This window comes from Mycetomoellerius zeteki, unplaced genomic scaffold, assembly GCF_001594055.1.
Source record: "Mycetomoellerius zeteki isolate Tzet28-1 unplaced genomic scaffold, Tzet1.0 scaffold120, whole genome shotgun sequence".
Classification (NCBI taxonomy): domain Eukaryota; kingdom Metazoa; phylum Arthropoda; class Insecta; order Hymenoptera; family Formicidae; genus Mycetomoellerius; species Mycetomoellerius zeteki.
In genome coordinates, this window is record NW_017256127.1 from 766,312 (window position 1) to 789,561 (window position 23,250).

Genomic DNA, 23,250 nt, shown 5'->3' on the forward strand with positions numbered 1-23,250 from the left:
ATTACATCACGACCACAACATTCTGCATTTTGACAATAACAGAATGAACAAATTGGGCAATAAACTGATGCAGTCAAGTCAGACGGACAGTTACATGACTTATTTTAAATTCATAGTGTAATTTTTCACAAACAGCGAATATAGTATATTGGGTACTAGAGTCACATAGGGTCCGGTTATATTATATACGCAAATTTTGAACTCAAAGAAGTTTTAAGAAAATTAATAAAATTCTGAAAAAATATTTTTTTATTTTTTGCAATTTCTTTGTGTCATGGAAAAGAATGAATACGAATATACTAAACACTTAATCACATTCTCGAACTATGATTTTTAAATGATCATGCCGTATCAATAATAACATAGAAAATTGTTTGAATATCTCGCAACTTTCTTTTAGACTTCCGTGTATTATGTACATATATCGGAAACTGTATACATATATACAGGACATCCCGAGATATATCGGTCCAAACTTGGCAAACGTATTTTATTCCACCTTTGTGAAAAATTGACACGTAGCGTTAAAAGTTCCATAGCTCGCACGATGGTACCTGACTGCTATGGCTGTAGAAAAGAGCACAAAATCGACCGAGAATTTTGAACTGACGCGACGAGTGGAACGTTCGCCGCGCCATTGATAATTTGAAAGAGCACTGTATTTCATCACGATGAAATCTTACGCACGCAATCACAGTATAAATAGAAACAGTAGATTCACTCCTCTAAATGTGATTAATATTCTCGCGTACACACACACACACACACACACACACACACACACACACACACACACACACACACACACACACACACACACGCACGCACGCACACACGCACACACACATGTACACATGTACAAATCGTATAACCAACAACATGGCGATATATAGTTATGTTATATTATAATTAGTTCATTACCATCTGTTATAAATATATAAAACACAGCTTTCGTCGCAACTGAGAAATAGGATAAAGTAAAAGTAGTGAATAACGTAAAATTAAAGATTGAAAAAAAGATTAAATCAGATTAGCTATATTTTATAGCAAATCGGATATTTCGTATTATATGTATTAAAGACTGAACGGAAAGAACGATTTTGCTGAAGTTTCAAACAGGTTTTCAATTTTAAAACTTTTTGCAGCATTGCTTGAGTTTCCTACGTAATTATTTTGATAATCCAACAAAATTATTTTCAAACCTGTATCTAACTAAATTTTTAGATATTTCAGCAAAACTATCCTTTCTATGTGCTATACATAAAATACGAAGAAAGTTCTATAAAATAAGTAATTTAATATTATACGAGTATATAATTGGCTCATACCCGGGTGGAAATTACGACCTGCGGCACCATATGGGCCTCATCTAGTTTTCCACGAGTTAATGGCTGCGTTCGGAAACGTCGCTCGGATGCTTCCCCCCCGATGCCTCGGATTCATCATCTGTCCTTGTTTAACATTTAATGTTAAAATGTAAAATTCCTATTTTGGACCCTGTAGTATTAAAACGAAGCGTCGTAGAGGAAAACGTTATTAACAAAATATGTTTGTTTTTATGTCCCCTATTTATCCTCAAAGTTTGTCGGTCTAATTTTTTTACACCCTGTATATACATATATATATATATTCACTACACATTGTTAGTTTCTACTATTCAAATGAAAATCCACGCATAATCAATAATAAAACCGATTGTGAGCCACGCTTAGATCAAAACCACGGGAGTGAACCTATTGTTGTTACTAATACTATGATACAACCTACCGACAGCCCGACACATCGTTCCCAGTACATCATGCGCGCGTGTATGCTGCCCATGTATCCGCGTGTAACTCCATTACCGGGATCGCACGCCTCAGAATATCAAAAACATACTTCGCGCAATGCGTACGATTTATCAGGAGCACCGAAAACGAAAATTTATCGCCGCCATAAAACTGCCTCGAAAAGAACACCATTCTCTCAGATGTGCAAGAAAATGGCCGTTGCTCATTAAAATTTTTATACCGGTAGCTTGTATATGTAATACGCCCTTGGCGATACGCTGAGGATATACATTCGCACATTTGTCGCTGATATTATTCGAAATTATTGCACTGTCGATGAAAATCGAGTAACAAGTCGAGACACATGTTCGAGATCCAATTTTTTATACGTTCCAGCTTCGACGATATATCCTCATCGTTTAACATTCGAATGTTTTCCGTTCTTGCCAATGGCAATATCTCGTTCTGTAAAATTTTACGTGAAACACGGAAACGTAATTTTTATGAATCCGCCTTGGAAATACATGGTGAAAAAAGAATTGATTAATTATCGATATTCCCTAAAATTGTTCATCCCGTAACAGAAATTGTACTCAATCAAATAAAAAAAAATATTAATGTTAACATAAAAATGTAAATTATTAATTAAAATTGGAATTATTAATTATTATTAATAATTAACTATTAATTTTACCAGGCGAGAAAGCCAATATTTACATATATATTGATTATTATTCACGTTATAAATGAATTATTATACTTAGTAATTCTAGAATAGATCTACGTATGTGATATCAATAGATGAAGTTTTTACGAAAGATCCGTTGAATTGAGAGTGATTTATGTATATTCGTTTTTAAAACACAATATTGACTTTTCGTAACGTGGCTGCCGTGTACAAGAGATTAAATGTAAAATAGGTCTTGCCTCATAAACGACAAGAGCATAAGAAACGTGCAAGGCACAGTAGAACGAATCAAGTATCGCCCCGACATCGGGGAAAGTGGAACAAGTCAAACCTAACCGGTATGTGCAAAACACGTGGATGGCACAGCGAATCAAAGCAAAATAAAAACTGAACTGAGCGTAACATTCAGACGCAAAATGTCCAGGTATATTAGAATCATAAAAAAGAGCTTGTTTTAATTTCTTTTAATGGCATACACTGAAAAAAAATAATATTATTTCAACAGCATTATTTTAATTGAAAATAATCTTGTTGATTTATATAACAATATTAATGAAAAAATAAAATTTTATTAAAACAAGAACTTAAATATTTGTTTCATTAATGATGTTATTATGAATTAACAAAATTATTTTCAATTAAAATAAATGCTGTTGATACAACATCGTTTCTTTTTTGTAAAAACCATATAACAGAAAATTAAGAAATTTTTAATATTTTAAAATCGTATTGCAAGAGGGTTGCCACAAAACTAGAAATCACAGAAATCAAGGAATTGTTAGGAAAATTGAAAACAGTCAGGGAAATCAGAGAAAAAATATGAAATTTTGTAAAATTTTGGAAAATTGGCTTGAAATTCTTGGCATTAAAGAAATTTAATATACAATATGTAGAGGAAGATTATCGATACCGACATACCACCTTGTTTTTAGACATTATTTCTTAAACAAAAGGTAAAAATACAACTTCAAAATACATACTATAAATACAAACTAAAAAATGTCTTCTATCAGATAGGGTAAGCAGTTTTTATAATACTGTTTGCAATTTTGCAATAATTAAATTTTTCGTAAGTTATGCAAAAATGAACGTCTGACAAAATGGGCTCCAAAACTAACATAGTAGGCAATAATGCCAACATTCCTGTTCTATAAATAAAGATATATCCTATTCTGTAAAGAAAACTAATTTATGAAACTATAAACATTTAAAATGACATAATTATCAGTAATACAGTCACTATTATTTTAATTACGCAATTTGCAAAAGAACACCGTAAAAATTTTCTTTTCGGATTCATAGAATTTGTTTTTAACTGATTTGATATAGAAACAAGCCACAAATATATGAAAAAAAAAATTATGAGTTTGTAGTTCTTTAATTAGCTAAACAGATCACGTTTTTATTAGTATTAATAAGGTACAAAGGTTAGTTTCTAAGAAATAAGAGTTGTCACTTTTTTTAGGAGACCTATATCAGTATCGGTGACCTTACTCTACATTATGTAGTTTTGGAATATTACCAACCTAACAATTAAAAATACAATCAATGCAAGCAATATTAATAGTAATTTACAATGTTATGTTAAATTGATCTCTCAACGAAATATTTAATGATTTCCAAATCAGGATGAAAATATAAAAAAATTTTTAAATATTATTGAAAGTCGGGGAAAATCATGAAATTTTGTCTGATGGAAATTAGGAAAAAATTATTAGAAAAGAATTTCAGGAAGAAACGCAATAAGTAATATATATTTTCTAATAAAAAAAGGATTATTAAATTAACATTAATTTTGATATGCATTCACGAAACGTCCGACACTTATAAAAATCAGAGACAAATAACTTTAATTTTGTTCATCCTGCTGATTCTATATATCTGTTTTCTTGCGAATCCGCGGTGCATGTACAAGCGTGATGAGATCTCCGCTTGTCAGGATTCGCGGTACATGAAATATCGGTTAGCGAACGGTGTAACTGTCAATGACGTCACGCGATGGCACGATTTACGATCTATACGCACAATGTATCGAATTATTTTGTTGATTCAACGAAACGGTTGGCTTTCTCTATCTTTCTCTCTCTCGTGCTTGCTCTCATTTGAGTATTGACGTTTCCGTCATTTTATACGCTGCATTTGTCTGATAGACAACATCGTCTCTTCACGGTCACATGCTTTACGTGATTAATTGATGCGAACGTAAGCCGAATGACAGAAATATAAAAATATCATTATACCGATGCTGATACGTGACATTCTATTACTCGCTGTATGATACGCATGTCCGGATACGAATATCTGGCTTTTCCCCTGGCAAAAGGATCGCGTTTTTCACATCGCACGCTAAGTCTATTCCGCGTTTTTACGGGTAAGCTGTCCTGCCGCTGCATATTCCTGACGGTATTGTTATTCATCGTCCGGATTTTTACGCGTCGTTAGTACGTTTTACTCGGCAAGCGCGAGCGCAAGTCGGCCGTTTAATATTTTGTGTCGTTGTTTGGTGGTATGTTGGTTGATGCGTTAAGCCCCGCCGAGTGTCGAATATACAACGGACTGTATATTGGCTCGTATCGCTTTGGGTTACAAAAGCGTGTTTTTACATTTTTATACATGTGCTCTTCGGCATTGTTGCCCTAGTAACGTGGTTTATGCATATTTTTTTCAGGATTTTTAACGCGACTGTCCATCGAAATTTTAATAGCGCGATTTACGGTTGCTCGGTAAAAAATTGCTCGCTTGATTGAAATGTTTTTATACCTCTCTTTGCATTCATCATCGATTATTATACAAATAATTTTGCTCGATGATGGAACATTTAAATATATCAAATCGTGAAAATTCCATACTGCCTGTTTTTAGTCTGACTTTTTTTATTTTATTGCTTTGAGATTTGATATTTTCCATATTTATTGAGATTATATATATCTTTATGCATATTTTGCAATATAATCCTCTTTTTCTAAAACAGGATGATTTTAAATTAATATAATTAGTATACATCTATCTGATTCTGACTTCCTAAAGTCACCAATGAAAGGTTATGAAAATATCTTCTCCAAGTGCACGTTTGAATGTGCAAGTGAATTACATGCAACTCGGAAATTTTGAAAAATGAGCGGTTTGTGAAATATTGATCCACTGGGCCGATTAATAAATCACGACGACAAATAGCGCGGTGGATGACGTGAGTGTTAAATCGTAAGACTTTTACGATTTTCCGTGCAGCAGTGCGCGACAGAAGAGAGTGAGAGAGAGAGAGAGAACCGCGAAAATCGGACGTGTCTCGATGCGAAAAATCGGTGTCAGAATTTATGATAGAAATTACAAGGGCAGAAAGTAACACACAACTCGCCGTATTCGCCTGAAAAATTGCGCTCGCGTCGTATCAAGTTCAATAAGTCAAAGATACGTGCGCATGTGATCACGATGCGTGAATCGACGCGAAACGTATCGGACACCCATCATCCGCAAAAATCGTATCTCGGTACGGCATGAAATCGGTAATCCTTTTTTCGTTAGAGCCTTGGTCGAAAAATGTCGGAAACGCGTGCGACGAGACTTCGAGATTCGCGTGCGGGAAGAACTCGCAACACGCATTGAATTACCTTTCATTCGTGCAAGCATCGTAACAGAAATGCAGCTTCGTAAAAATCCACGAAGAGGACTGCGTTGTACATAAATTATGGCGCTACGGAAATATAATTTAAATCATACTGAAAGGTGAAACGAAAATATAATGAGTACGCCGAGCGAGTTGAATTAGATTTTAATGCCAACCTGGATTAGAGCGCCGAATGTTAAGCATTGAGTTTTCTCTTTGCTTAGCTATATGTATATAAGTTTCTATTGACCATATTTTTTTTAAATATAATATCCATTTCTCTGTATGGACTGTCCTACTTTAATTGTATCTATCATATTTTATTCAATTTTTTATCAGATTACTTTCTGCTGATTACTTTATGAGATTGATTTCTTTTTGTAGATATTTTTATGACTTTTCACTTGAAATATCTTTGTATATAACTTTCAATATTTAATATCTATGTGGATAAATCATGCAGGTAATGTTGTGATTTTTTATGAGAATGTGTCTTTAGCATTACATTTTCCATATTTGTAATTTCAGCAATTGTTCTCCGCTAGTACCTATTTCTTAAATTTTGATTCATACGATATTTTTTGTACCTACTATATCCATTAGTATGCTAGTTTTATAGCGAACCACAGTTTTCTAGTGAAAAATATAATTCTATGAATTTTATTTTTTTAGCAGTAGTTTTCTCATAAAAATATATAGGTTTTATTTTGTAGACTTATATCTTTAACTGCTAATTTTTTAGTTCGCTAAAAAATTAGCACACTATTTGCTGCGTAAAAAAGCACATGTATGGTAAATTAGGCTTTACTCAAAATGATTTGAAAACATTGCGAAGATTTTATTATTAATTTAGCGTAAATGTATAGGTATATATTGCCGTAAAATACCATACATTCTTTACAGAGCACGTATTATTCGTATGATGTAATATCTCGCGGATGAATTTCAAAATATTTTAAAATATTAAACAACCTAGATTTTAAAATAATAACGATTGTACTTTTTTATTATCGAAATGAAATTTAAAGCTTACCTATATGTTGTGTATCGACGTGCAGATTTATGTAATAGAATAATTGATTATTGTAATAAAATAATTTATTTACACTCTTCTCTTAGTGCATATTTGATTCGAAATAGTTTTTGCAATAATGCATTATATTAAAATCAAAAATACATAGTTGCAAATGCGTAGCAATTTACAAGCCACAGTAAAGCCGAGCTGAAAAAATGAAAAATATTATTTTAAATATTACATAGAATTTTAATAAATGGTTCAGTAGATGAGCTTGAAGGCAATGATTAATTCTATCAGTTTTCAATTTTGTCGGAATATTACAAGATTGAAAATTTGTAATACGTCTCTTTGAAGTAACCTCCTTTAATCTTCGATCTAGAAATTGCTAAATAAGAAATTTTTACTTAATCGCAAATCAATGGAATAAAAACGCTAGCGTAAAAGCGCAAACGCTTCTCATTACTATATATGTAGATATCACAACACATTCTTATTTGATCTATCGTGTACGATCCATTCACCTCAAGCGTCATTCCCACAGGTTTAATGCAACGTCTGAAATCCTCTTTTTAAGACTCTCAACCACAGACGTAAACACCATCTTGTGTCACTCAAGCTGTAATCTTGCAGACTCGGTTATAGCCGTGCGGTTTCTATGCACCGCAGAGCGTGTTAGTTTATGTCTGCTTTCTCCTTCTTCTTTTTCCTTCTATACGATCGAATCGAGAGGAATCTTCGAGTCGAGAAAATCTTTTCGCTCTGAGAAATCCAAACATTCAACTATCCATCTCTCTTTACATTTAAGTAAATAATATTAGAAGCCAGGTGCGTGGTACGCATGGTTTCTAACTGAATTATAAAATATAAATGTTTATATTTCATATTGCATGGTATATTTTTTAAATTAATTTAGATTAAGTATAACTTTTATTCATGGTGGAGAATTTTCAGAGAAATTAAATTTAATGTTTCTATTCATTTTTATTTATACGGATGATAGAGAAACTTTTAATTAGAATCTATTAAAAAAAAACTTTAAAAAGAGTTAAAAATATAAACTTCTTAATTAATTGTGCAAGGAGGTTAAAGCAAATTTTTTTTGTAAAATCATGCTTATAAAATATTTTTCGTATACCATTAAAAAAATAAGAAAATAATATACGTATATGATTTTGTAACAAATGGTATCATACTTGACATAAATGATATTATTTCGAATGCAGTCTTTCGTGAAGTAGATAATTAAGTAAAAATTCGAAATAGGTATTTCCGGTGAGAAGGAGCTGACCAATTTGCTTGCACGACGGATCTTAAAATTCGCGATTACGAAATCAAGATAAGTACGCGACCGGTATCAATTAAATTATGACATGCGTAACTTTTGCAATTATGTCGCCGGCCGCAGGCAGGCGGATTCGATAGTGCTGCAGCTCGCCGAACTAATTGCAGTCCTCCCGCTTCCGTTCTCTGCGCGCGACGGCGTCGCGTACGTGCACCGCTTCCGCATTAATCCAGTCTATTACTACCGTTAAAATTAACATCTAAATCTAAGCATTACATTTTGATTGTAGAAAGCATGTCGTCTAATTAGGTGCGTGTAATAAATTATTTTACAATCGGATTAACAGCAAACAAATCGTTACAAGATGTGCGTATGTTAGAAAATTGTACACATAACGTCAATTTAATTTAAATATATATCTCATATTTTATAATGTAACATATATATATATATTTCTAAAATACGTATAGGGATATCTAGGTAATTCTTTAAAAATCATTTACGCAATTTGGATAAAAAAATATCTTTATTTACTTTGTATTATTTGCAATATTAATTTACATATTCTATTTAAATTCTGTCTTAAACTTTTTACACTAAATCTAAGTTACTAGCTCGAATTTCCACTTGCTGAAAATTTCGCTTTAGATTAACATACAATTCGCGGTGAAACGCGGACGCGACTCGTGATGGACAAATAGATATCTTAAATATTTAGAGACACGATCTTAATTATTCGCCACATTCCTGCAACGCGTCACATTTGCCACACGAGATTACACGTATGCGGTCGGACGCATACAGTAATGGTATCTGAGTGCATTCACAAAAGCACTGCGTGAGAGACACGCGAGTTAAACAAATCTTTTTATTCTTTGTAGTATGAAGCAGTTATGCTAAGATTAATTACGATTTAATTGCGTTGGAAAAACATAAATTTTAAGTGTCGCACGGGAAATTTGATCCTTGCATATAAATACCGAGTGTCGTTAATATGTACGACTATACAGTCACAACACAAAACAGACGGCATTGTTGCAACCGTTCTGTAGCAGCGTTGCTCGAAATTCAACTGGAATTCACACAAATCGAATTCCAGTTCGGCCACGCAAGCTGGTTGTACGATTTTCCAAACAACACCGCTTAACTTTCAGGACGGTGGATGACTCGCGAATTATGGATATTCGCCAAAAGTGTTTTGCATCACGCGCAAGCGAATACACGTAACGGTTGAGCGAGCGCAATGTATTCGCAATATATCGGTTCGCGCTACGTTACTGTTGCCATTGCAATTTTTTAGAACGCGCCAGAGGATCGTAATCGTACGAGCTTGCAGCTCGCCGAGCACAGAATTCGCGATAACTTATCGGTAATGTTTGGAAATTCGGAAGAAGTAGCGCGCGAATGTGGAGAAAGATGAAAAATCAGCGAACTCTGCGTAAACTTATCGAAAATAATTTTAACAATTAAGAATATGTAGAACAATCATAAATTTTATAATGTACACTCAAAGTAAAAAACATAGAATTACGTGTTTAGTAACTGAATTTAATTTTGATGACCTCTTGAGAGGAAAAAGTGCTACAATTTAAAATGATTAATCAACGGATATTATAAATACTTTTTTGACAACATAACGTGCAACTTGACAGCATGAATTAAATGTATACCTATATAATTATTAATTATATATGTGTAATTATATTATGTATAAATAAAAAAAGATAACATGATTTTAAATAATTTCTCTACTACGTATTACAACTATTCTCTGTAAAAATATAATAAACGCGAGAAAATGTGAAACAAAACGAAATAAATACAACTGATGGACGTGGATCATAAAGCAAGCCATGTTTAACGTCGATGATTAAGAGATAGCTGTTAGCGAAATAGCGTATTCTAATCGACGATACAAAATCACAGAAAATTACAGTCGTGGCTTTCGACAACTATATGTAGCAATCTGCGCGTATCATGAAACTTTTGCCCTTAGGCAATGCGAGAATTTACGGGACAGCCAGACAGAGGTCGAGGGTCGTGTTTTCCGAACCAAGCTGTTGTGCATTATCGTACAATTTGACCACGCAATATTTACAGCGAAAAACCGCCCTTCATGCACGTCTACAAAATCGAGACGTACGCTATGCACGTCGTGCCTTGGATGCCGTTATTAAAGTCGGTTGGAGAAAAGCGCGTTTTCACGATGCCAAATTAACGTTACGTCGACCGCCATTGCGAAAAGAAACACGTATCTAATATCCGGGGTTTTATTATCCATCGATACACAACTCGGAATCGCCATGCCAAGCGCCGATTTCTCGAACGTATAAAAGACCGGTGACATTCGAACTGGGAATGGCAAACGTAAAATTTCTGGGTCGCTTTTTTACAAGCGTTAACCTACGGTTTGTGTAATACCAGAAATTAACTTTTTAATTGCTCCAAGCGATATATTCAAATATACTCGTTTACAATTTGCCGTACATGCAATAATAGATACTATAGTAGTTCGAAATATAAATTTTATACATTTTTCTTTACATTTATGTAGTAATATTATATATAATATTTTTGCATATGTGAGACACACACACACACACACACACACCATTTATGTTCCATTTTCTAAAATAAGTTAAAATTATTTTTTTAATTAATAATACTAAAAGAAATAAAATTAAATTAGATAAATTGATAATATTAAAAATAAAAGAGCCGACACAGAATCTTAGTAAACGCAATTTATTAGAATGTTAACGTGAAAGAAATAGTAAACGTTTAAAACTTTAATTTTTTAGGTCATCCTCAGTACAATTTTAGTGACAATTTTAATTAACAAATTAAATATATAAAGATAAAGGTCATAATCAAATGTATTTAATCTGTATGAAGTGAGGTAGTAAATGTATTAACTAGAGTATAGATATCGGTGGTAATTCGGGATTGATTCTTCAAGATACGATGATCTCAAAACTTACGGTCGAAAATGTTAAGTCGAAACGTTTACTATTTCTTTTGTGTTAACATTCTAATAAATTTCATTTACACACTAACAAGTAAGATCCCGTTGATTCTTTACAGGCATTTTTAATATTATTAATTTGTCTATTATTTTAATCTATATTTTTAAATTTTATATATTCAACAAAACCCATTTCGATAACTGGGAGGACAAATAATTTTCATATTTAATATTTAATAAAAATATATTTACAAGAAATTGTCTCTCTTAATTTATCTAGACTGCGAATAAAATCATAAAACTTTCATTTTATATACATATCTATTAAATCGACATACACATATCTATTTAAATCGAGTTGCAATATCCGTATTTCACGCTAATGATAGAGCTTGCAGCTTACCCGTACATATATCCATTTAATTCCCGTTTGATTTGTGCATTAGCAATGTCATTAGAATTTAGAATCAATTATCGTTGCAAGACTATCGCATTTGTATTAGTTGCGTGGTCACCAGATTTTGAAAAACAAAATAATGCGATTAGCACGGTCGAGAATGCACAAGCTAATTCATTCTAATGTAATGTACCAAACATCACAAAAACATGAGATTAGTGTTCAACGAGCTTACCGCAGGAAAATAAACATGACACCAACAGCGGTGTTACAAAAATGTTTCATCTTGTTTTACTTTTTTTTTCTGTAAAATATGTTTATAACTAATTTTTTAAAAATGTATAAACGGTGACTCTTAAACAAATAAATATATCCTTAATTTTTAACGAAGTTAAAGCATGAGTTAGCGTACGTATAAAAAAATACGTGTCTCTCTCTCTCTCTCTCTCTCTCTCTCTTAGATTTTCGTATTTAACAACATATTTCACGGAGAATCAAATCGGTTCCGAACAGTTGTGAAACTTCTCTTGTTAGTGCTCAAATATTTCTGTGTGAATTTATATAAGTATCTATATATCTGATTCTGTAAACCGCATGCCGAAATCTTTAATTCAATTTATTTGTTGAGATATAAAATATTGAAAATTTTAAAAATATGAAACGAATGAGATTCACATATAAGTTCACACGCATGCACATGTACACACGCGTGCGCGCTGCAACGAATCTGTAGATGAAATTCATCAAAACTTTTTATGTGCATGTAATGTGATATGGATACATGCACACATGTGTCCAGTTTTATTACCATTTTTATGAAAAAAATGATAATGATGTTATATGAATCTGTCGAAAATATTATTAGTTTATTAGTCCATAGGAGCATGCACATATGTCGCATGTAATAAACATAAAACTGTTTTATAGTCAACATACAGTAAATGGAAATGTGGTACGTCACGTTATGGAAATTAGATAAAAGCATATATAAAAACTTAATGAAATCAACACGCAATTTTTTTTCTGGAAAATACCGTATTAAAGGAAAATTATATTAGTCAGCGAAATATTTAGTTTTGCGGAACACAGAGAATTGAGATTAACGAACTTCATATATTTTAAATAAGGATCGTTAGTCTCTCCGTCGGGCTGTTTAACGTTAATCTCACCGTAGGCGTTGCTCGGCTTCATTCTCATTATCGCAAAATCCTCTCCCCCCCTCTCTCTCTCTCTCTCTCTCTCTCTCTCATTCTCTGTCTCTTTCTCTCTTTCTCTTTCTCATTGGCGCGAGAAAGTAAAATAAATCTCACGTATACGTAGGGTGACGTGCGAACAGCGAGTTCCGTAGTCGAAATATTCGTTGTCGTGGAAAACCGACAACGAGCAAGTGGAGAAATCTGTTGGATTCGGGCATGCCAGTTCATAAAAGCGGACTGCCGGTCGGTTGGTCGGTCGGTCGGTCGGATTGAATTATGCGACGTGACACGACGAATATACTCGACGCTTTTTCCACGGCGGGAACGATACGGCGCGGGCGGCGCGACAATTTATTAAATTTCACACGCACCCTCGACAAGGCGTGTCATCGGCAGATACGGCCTTCCCTGGTCACTCGCGTGTGCAAATCCGTCGAAGATTATGCGCGGAACACGCGTGACGTTTTTCACGGGCCGGCTACCGAAAATTGCGACTCGTCCATCGCTCTCCATTCAACCGAAAATAATTTCCTGGTTAGGGAGAATGGCTTGGAAATTGGGGATGATCGGATTTATCGAGCCTTTCCTACCGCGAATATCGCAAAGTGTATTTTGGTAATTTTCTCTTTTTTTACGCGAACAATGTCTGCGTGCTTCACTCTGTGCTACTTTGCTATTGTAAATATACTAAATGTCAAAAAGTAATCAAATCAAGATCGTTCGCGAATTATGTATTCCCGTGTCACTTTAAAAAGAATAATATCTCTGATCTAACGCAAAGAGCACGTTTTAAAGCGGAGAACAAAGATTTGTCCAGTCCTCCAGCAGGCGGTCCCTTATCCGTCGTAAGAGCAATGTTCGTTGGACAGACAGGAGAAAACTTAGAGGACCAAGGCATTCCGTGCGTACGTGGCGTCCGTGAAAGAGGTAGCACGTATGATAACTTTTCCAGTTATCACCAGATGCTGGCAGTAATTTATTTCCCATACGCTCTCTTTCTCTTTCTCTTTCTCTGTCTTACTTTTGCCCGCATCTTGCACGTTCTCCTAAGATAGTCTGCAGGAGTCTGTCTACAAGAGAGGCATAGCTGCTAGTAGTATGTTTTATATACATACACACACACACACACATACATACATACATATATATATATTGAGAGCACAACGTAAACGTTACGGTTCTTTACATCGCTTTTATTCCTTCGTGTCGTACCGAAAATCCCGCAACATACGTGAAGTATGCCGTATACATCATCGTTATCGCGATCTCCAATTTTGTTTTATCCTGCGACGAGAATTAAAGTAAGCTGCAATTGTAATGTGATGATTCCAAATATTTCATATAATCATATTTTATATTATATTCTACATTGTCTATTCAAAGTTCAATGATCCTTGTGCTTTCCTTCTTGTTTAGAAATTTTTAGATTTTAATAACTTAATAGCAATAATGAAAATATTACAAAAATTCCTTGCAATAATATATTGTCAAAATATATGTATTTTTCATTAAATAAATTCTTTCCGATAATCACGCGTCATGCTTTTAAAATGTGAAAACTGTGAATTGTTGAACGCACATATTGTTTGTGTTTGTTCTATCCATATTTACCGATCTCGAAAAACGATCCTAAAAAAACGCATACAATATTCCATTGCGCGTAAAAATTATGCGAATGTGTGTATATATACGTGGGTGATTGAGTTCAAAATTGCTGAAGCTTAAAACTCACAAGAGTGGCAAGTACATTGTTCGTTCGTTACATTAATGTATACATCGTGTATATATGCGACATTAATTTGGACGTTTCTGCTGTGTCGTAATATTGACCGCTAGGATATAGAACGTAAAGTCACTATGAAAATTGAAATGTATCATGATCGCGATGCAGAATTGCAAATGACTATAACGAGTGTTGCACCATATTAAAAATTTTCGCACTCATAGTTATGCGATTATAAATTAATAATTCTTTTCAAATTTTTATTATAATATTTATTACAATAAATACCAATTTCACATTTATTATAACAAATTTTAATAAATTAAAATAAATTTAATAAAAATATTATAATATTTCGTATTAAAAGAATTTTAAAGAGAAAGAAGAAAAATCATACACTTATACAGGGAGATTTGCCAAATGTGTATCACTTCAATTATTTTTTTTATTATATTTTCCACTTATATGCGGATAAACATTGGAAATTGTAGCTTGTAGTTTCAGGTATATATTTATCTATTATTACATGTTTAATCTTTCCTCAATAACAAATTAATTTATTATAAGCTTTTTTGTAACTTACTGCAAAAGGTATGATTTAAGCAATCGATCGTACTTATAAAAACGTAAATCATATCTATATAGATCTGCTAAGTCGTATCTATCGCTTTTAAAAGTATCGAATTTATGAACTAAAATAATTAAAAGTATAAGATTAATGAAAGGAATTATTAATACTTATTTTTTTAATAATTTATCAACAAAGAAATATAAAAAAAGAATTGAACATTTAATAATTAATAAATGACGTTTAATAATTAATAATGAAAAAGTAAGAATATTGAAATAAAACTAGCTTGTATTATATTTATTTTTGCAACAGATAAATATAATATATTTTTATTTATATTAATTACACTAGTTTACAGCAAAAAATTACTTTGGACCGGACTATGTGTCTCTTATAGATTTTTGGATGCTAAAAACACTGCCGCAAGCAAAAAAATTCTAGCACGTCAGATCTCCAAGATAATTGAGGTTTAATATGTAAAAAATGATTTTTTTGGTGATATTTGACATTTTTTTTATAAAGAAGGTGAATGTTATCTTGAAATTTCGAAAATGAATTTTTAGTGCAATAAAAATGAAAATAAAAGGAATAATCTCCAGTGGTCTTGATCTTGCCAAATGTTGTCCAGGACATGATCCTGAACAACATTCAGGATTAATGAAAATGAACTTAATTATTATAGTTAACTTAATATATGTTTTGGAAAGCTCTCGAGATAAGCTACAAGAATATGTAATAAAAAAATAGGGGTTTCCATTTAAAAAAACATTAATGACCTTAACCTGATTTTGACAAAGTCACTTAAGGTCAAGTCCACATTTCCATCATGTGACCCCCTTCATACAATTTTCGTTCGAAAAATTTTTCAATAAAATCATCGATTCGCGAGATAATCGACCATATCACTTAAAATGTAACACCCTGTATATGTATGATTAGTTTTCCGTGTAAAAGTGGTACTATATTATATTACACGTCTAAAAGTGTAAATCCATTTTTGTATGCGGTAAAATGTGTTATTTTCACGGAAAACCAATCACGCATGCACGCACGCACGCACACATACCTACATATATTGTAATTTCCTTTAACATGAAATTGTAGTGTAGGAATACTTACAGTAAAATTAATAACGCTATTTATTGTAGTGTAGGAATACTACAGTAAAATTAATAACGCTGCTTATTATTATCACGATAGATGTAATATCTGTTACGTCTTATTAACGTTATACACTAATTATAAACTGGCAAAGATATACGTACGATTATTGAATTTCGCGACGTCACGTCGTGTCGGCGAATATCGCAGCGTAGAGCCACGTATACCCACGATCCTGCAAATTACAAAATTCGCAAATTAATGATCCGGCGTTTGATTATACCGCTGTCACGATTATATCGCGATTACTTGCCACCTGAGTGACATTTGACGCAGCCGACGCGCCACGATAAAATCCACGGATGGTACACGTTTAATTAAATGTCCCAGTACGATCGACGTGTGATGCTGCGCGTTTTCCGTTGTTGTCAAATTATGTCGCCATTTAATATCCCAATTTTAATTCTGATGCCGCCAATATCATTACAATTGTACGAAATTTCCTCTTATTGAACAATAACGAAAATCCCATAAATTATGACAAATTATAACGTTAAACCACGATTACAAAATGACAAATGTGGATTAAAGAAATGCAAGAAGCTGTAAGAACGAAAAACAATATTTGTGTTGTCATATTGTTCTCTCTGTCTCTGTTCCTTTTTTATATTCTTCATTTTTTATAATTATATATTTTAATTATTATATTTACTCATTTGTCGTATATGATATTTGTGATGCAGTGTGTACCTGTGATAAAGTATAATAATTTGTCAGATTGATCATTTTTGTTCCGAAGTGAAGAAGTGAAGAATTCACCGATTATATCCTCTTCGAAGAATGATTTTCTTTCCATCTAGGAAATTCGACTTTGCGTTAATCCTTGTAGAAAGGTTCCATGAACTTTTCTCGTATCTAACCAGTCGACATTAGTCATAAAACTGGAGGGAGAAGAAGGGGAATAGGACAAATCTCCGTCGAATGGGAATCGTAGGAACGAGGGGAGAAGTACACACGTAAAGGGTCCATTCTGATCCGATCATGATGTCCTCATAAAAAGATCGAAGAGAGGAAAGAGAACTGACGCGAAATCTGCGGAAGCCAATAATTATTTTACGAGATACCGAATTTATTTTGCATTAGCCATGATTTTCTGTTTTACAATCCTTTCCGTTATTAATCATTTATATTAATTTCAATTACCGCGAGAATTCATGATTCAAAATGTGGTTTAAAAATTTGTAATTTATGATAAGATTACATGAGAAGAAGCGACGAATATATTTTTTCTTTTTAATACAAACAATTTAAATATTTAATTCCGTATAAAACATCTTTAAGTGTTTAAAAAACGGAGACAAAGAATGAAACATTTTATTATCTTAAAATTAAAATGTTCTTTTTTGAGTATACCTTATACATATATCGGTTAAAAGATACCGATAAACATTTGGATATCATGACGATTGGATATCATGACAATAAGAGAGAGTGGAATCAGTATACCCCTACATATATTCTCCTACAAATTAAGCGCCAGATTAAGGGGATCCTAAAGACGATTATAGTTACAGTGTGTGTAAGTAGGACTTACACATAGATTTACGTGTCACTGATAATCACTACATACTATTGTATCAATATCTCGCGCACACATACGTAATTTTTGTATAACGTTTTAATTAGACATCTGAGTCCAATTCTAAAAAGAACTTTGTTTCTTCGTGCAAAGTACTAATCTGTTGGACTACTATTTTGTAAATACAGATTGCACAGCTTTTATATGAAGCAAATGTTGTTACGATGTAACACCTCAAGAGTTCCATATTGGACTAAAAAATAGTAAAGAGGAGATATCAATTGAAATTTTTTTATGTTCTCGGCATAAGCTTCACCTCACAGACACATATTAATGCACGTATTTTAATCCTGGAAAAGAATTTTCGAATCTATACAAGAGGAAAAAAGTAATTGTTATACAAAAATTGTATGGTTTAGTTAGTAATACAGACGGTTTTAAGATTCTCTTAAACACAAGTCTTTAATTAAGATACTTGAAGAATTATCGATAGCATGCCAAGAGAGTTCTGTTATATCAAAACCCAAGAAGATTAAGCTTGAAGAAGCGAAAAATCTGAAAAACCTAAGTTATTTTTCTAATTTAAGTGAAAATATGTAATGATAAATTAAAAAACATAATGCATGCAAACTATATTCCTATTGTATTCTTTATATTACAAAATTTCCATAAATGAAAAGTGAACTGAAACTTTTGAGCATAGTGTATATATTACATTTTTACACAGTATATTATCTCAATATTAAAGTTTTATTATTTAAAGCCCTTGGCAGAATAAAAATAGTCATAGAAATGTTTAACACAAGTTTAATTTAATTTGCAACATTATATTTTTTTCCATTGATTTATTATCTTTTTAGTTCATTATTCCGAACTTATAAAAATAATAGTTAATATTAGAATGTCAGATTTTTCACGTATATTATATAATATAACAAAGGAGAAACAAGTTCTCGTAACTATGTTCATAAATTTAATTTAATTGGGCTGGCAGACGATTTATCATTAATGACGTAATTATGGCAAGCATTTAACAGTTCCTATCAATTTACACGCGTCCAGACTTTACTGGAGGACGACAATGTTTAATTCTCATGAATATATTGGGAAAAAAAAAAAACGCCGACCCACAGAACTTGTTTGCGAACGGCAAATGATTATATAATTTCTCATTGAATACGTATCGTATAATTAAAGTAACGAAGCCAAATGGACGTGAATGTTATGAAACTTACAAATAGTCAAATTTAAATCAGAAACCTTAGCGGTCGATTTTTTTCGCCGGTTTTGCCGCGCTAAATTTCCCTTGAGATTTGGAGAACATCTATATACATCCTTATAAGTCACGATAAAACTACGTATTGGCCAGTGATTAAACGATAAACTGTTGAGTATATAAGAATTTAATCAGTTTATTAAACCTTATTTAGACATGAACGATTTAATAATGCGTCGAAAACGAACATATTATAACCTATTCCACTACTCTCAAAATAATTCTTCTATATAAAAGAATAATCATCTCCGACCACAATTTATAGAATAGTAATATATTTACGTATTATTCAAATCTACATTTCGAAGTATCTAATAAAAGAATCACCATTTTCGTCAATTTGAATAATAATGTCATAACATATAAATAGATATGATTTTATTTTAAATAATATCATATCTATTTGTAATAGATATAGTATAATAAATTTACGGCTCTTAAAATAAAATATTATAGTATATGTTATTACAGTAGTTTAATTGCGTTTATAAATCCGGAAAACCAATTCCGCGTGTAGTTCAAATATGATATATGTATATGCATGTACATATGTATAATATAAACATATATATAATTCACATTGAATTATTTATATTTAATTATTAAGATCTTTAAGCATTACAGATCCAGCTTCGATCGTTATAGGCATTTAATTTCTAGTTCGTATTGGTTGTGTTTTCACATGTACGGGGTCTAAAATGAGATTCTAAAAATATTATAAATTAAATTATACTTCAAATTTAATAAATTTATCATGTTTCTATGTAGTGTGTTCATGTTTCTTCACGATTTGCATATTATTGTTCGCGATATCAATGAAGTTTATGTCGAATTAGAATACCAGAGAGCAGATCGAAATCGCGGATTAACAAGTTTGAAAGCTGGTAAGCTAAAAAAGTCGTATGCGTCAAATGACTGAAAGGATACTTCGCTCTTTTCATCTTGATTACTCTTTTTCTTGTCCTTATATTGAGAATAAAATGCTCCAGCGAATGAAAACGCAAAAGAAAGAAGCGAGGAGGACATTGGATGGAAATGGAAAAGTTTCGGTAAGCGCAGCGCGACTATAACCGTAGGCGTCGATTAGGTCACGGAAAGACGGGATAATTGATAGTGCCGAGATTGTCAATGATGGACCATTCGTAAAGCGCATGACTTTTAGTCGAGTGATGCGACAAGTCCAGCGCCCGTTTTACGTGCTTTTCAATTACATTCTATTCAATTTTTCTTCTTTTACTATTTACAATGATTCTTTCATTTTTATTGTGCCTTTATTACTTTTAAAAATAAGTAAACGAATAAATGTATTTTAAATATTTTAACATATTTTATAATATGTTAAAAATACATAGCACATTTCTGATTTTCTTGGACTTTGATAAAAAACGTGTAGTCGATTAATTAAATTAATTTTCTTAATGATATTGACATCATTATATAGCTTGGTTTTTAAGCTTTTTATTTTGATACATATATGTATCAAAGTGAAAAAATTGTATTTGTGTTAACGGGCGGTTATTCGAAACAATACAAAGCACGTATCCATCAATCAACCTATCTATTCATCTGTCTATGTATCTATTTATCTACATATCGATCTTGCACCTCCATCAATTTTAAGCTTACTCTTTTTTTCTCTTTTTATCCGTTTGTTCTCTTTTTTTAGCTGTTTTGACTTCTGACGTAATCTAATTTTAATATTTAACTTATAGCGTATACTTTTTTTATTTTATATCAAAAATTGGATTTCGTAAGATTAATAATAAATCTTTAATAATAAAGTTAATTAATTAAATAACAATTCTTTGATTTTTTTCTTTTATATACCTACATTTTATTTTTATACTACATCTTTTATTATAATTTATTTATTATAATTTTATTGTAATTTTTTTTCTCTTATATAAATAAATTTAAATGTTTTACGCAGTCAACGTAAATCTAAAATTAAATTTAATATCTGTATGAATTATATATAGTATATATATTTATTTATTTCTTGAATTATCTTCTCTCTCTCTCTCTCTCTCTCTTTGTATCCTTTTTTATTAAGATACTCTTATGCAGTGCATAAATATCGTTTGTCTGTTATGTTCTCTTCATCTGCGCTTTGTATTCTTTTCCCGAATGTAATAGCAAGAAAGCTTTTAAGATTATAGGATCTTTTTCATCAAGTCAAGTTCTAAACATTAATTTCATTTCCATTGGGAGAGTAGCTTGGCCAAAGCAATTTGTGATAAATGACCAGTTTTTTTTTCTTTTTTAAGTTAATCCAATATATAAGAATTGACTTCTTCCCTCTTTATTTCCTTTTTATTAACATCATCGTACGTTTTATTTATATACGTTATATACAATATATATTCTAGGAGATTCTAGTATCTCACTTATCCAAAAATTCTTATAGTCCAAAGTATTTATATTTACTACATCGCTTTCTTGCGCTCTCTTGATAAAAACAATACGTCAACGTTTCTTAACTCGATAACATGAATAGTGAAATGAAACGATTATGAATTAAGTGTTGAAAAATTAAATATTAATCAATCTGGACTATTTTAGCTAAAGAAAAAATTGTATAAAAGCTACGATCTTTATCATATTTCCACTAATTTTATAAAAATTTTTTCATATTGGAACAATGTGATTTGTTTCGGCCAGCCGCTTTTCTACCACAGTTGCATACAAATCGCGTCATTGTCGGCACTTGAATATTTTCACCCCGAAATGTACCGTGTGATCGAAAGGATTTTCTCCCGTGGTCTCCGGCCCGGTTTAATTTTAGTTTTCATGAATTGTTCCGGCATGAAGTCAGGTGATACGTGACATACAAGCGTTTTTTGCAACTGACGCACGTAGAAAGTTGTATTGACCGTATCCCGCGCATCCATTTCGAGCATTTTTTCGTTTGTTCTCTCTCTCTCTCTCTCTTTTTTCTATTAAACTATCACTCGACATTTCGTCGAAGTATGCAGGAAAAAGTATCACTAAACTACACATGTACAAAAGTTATTTGTCTCTTTTCGTGCTCGAAGCACGTAACGTTTACAAAAAAAAAACTGTTACGCGTCATGAACGCGGAATTTTTGTACGTAGAATGATGATCTTTTCGACTATTAGACTACTGAACAATTTATATCCGTCATGTAACATATTTACGTAACTTTCGAAAAAATTATAACAGTTTAATCGTAAAATTGATATAAGAGTAAGTGAATATAATATAAATGTTTCGTTTTCGAATACAAGTTTTATTTTTAGCGCCCAGGTTGTAATTTTGTTACAAGGAGATTTTTCGAACAAACGTTTCATTAAGTTCTGAGAAAGGTGTTTTATTCTTTTGATTATTTTATTGAAAAAAACGTCACGACGACATTCTTGTTGGATAGACAGTGAGATTAATTTTATTTTAGAACATGAAGGATGATGCGAAAGAGTACCGTGAAGGAAGATTTATGAGGAGCAAGCGTTTTCACAACTGAAACACACCACATTGCCTTTTTTTATTTTCTTCGTACGCTCTTTCTCTCTTTCTCTCTCTTTCCCACTATCTTCTTTATCTAGAAGCGCAAAGAGAAAAGCTCTGCGGCGGGAAACTCCTTTCTAGCTGCAGCTGCATCTCCGAGTTAATCTCGGTTTTGGATAGGCGAGAATTTTTCCAAGTGCTGAAAGTTTTTTCTTTTTCTATCATCGCTTATCTTTTTCGAGAGAAGGAGGGAAGGAGGGAAAGCGAGAGACAGAGAGGGGGGAGTGGGGAGGGGGAAGAGAGAGGGAGAGTAAAGCGATGAATTGTTTGTCACGAAATACATCCGTTTCAATAGCGAAGTCAATAACGTAAATAAAATTATAACGATCGGATCAGTGGGATTGCGTATCCAATTAAACTAACGACTTTGTTATGACTCCACACACAAAACTATGATGTTGCATCAGTTGTATGAAGGGTTCAACAAGCTGCTCCGATTTCAACAATTTAATTTCGACTAACAATTTGGTTGTTAATTGTTACTAGTTTAATAAAATTCTTGAAAATTGCGTACGATAAAAACAAGACGAAAAAATAATGGAAATAATAATAAAA

At 32.2% G+C, this 23,250-nt stretch overlaps 1 protein-coding gene and 1 long non-coding RNA gene across 2 annotated transcripts in view; one reads left to right on the forward strand and one right to left on the reverse strand.

Moving 5' to 3' along the window:
- The window catches only part of LOC108731160 (uncharacterized), a 294,726-nt gene that overhangs the window by 132,185 nt on the left and 139,291 nt on the right, over positions 1-23,250 (forward strand). The gene's annotated exons all lie outside the window — the stretch shown is intronic.
- Positions 1,123-18,102, reverse strand: LOC108731161 (uncharacterized). The gene is made up of 3 exons (XR_001937006.1): positions 18,028-18,102; positions 7,168-7,173; positions 1,123-1,135 (listed from the first exon to the last, which is right to left on the reverse strand). It is a non-coding gene; the product is annotated as an uncharacterized lncRNA (long non-coding RNA).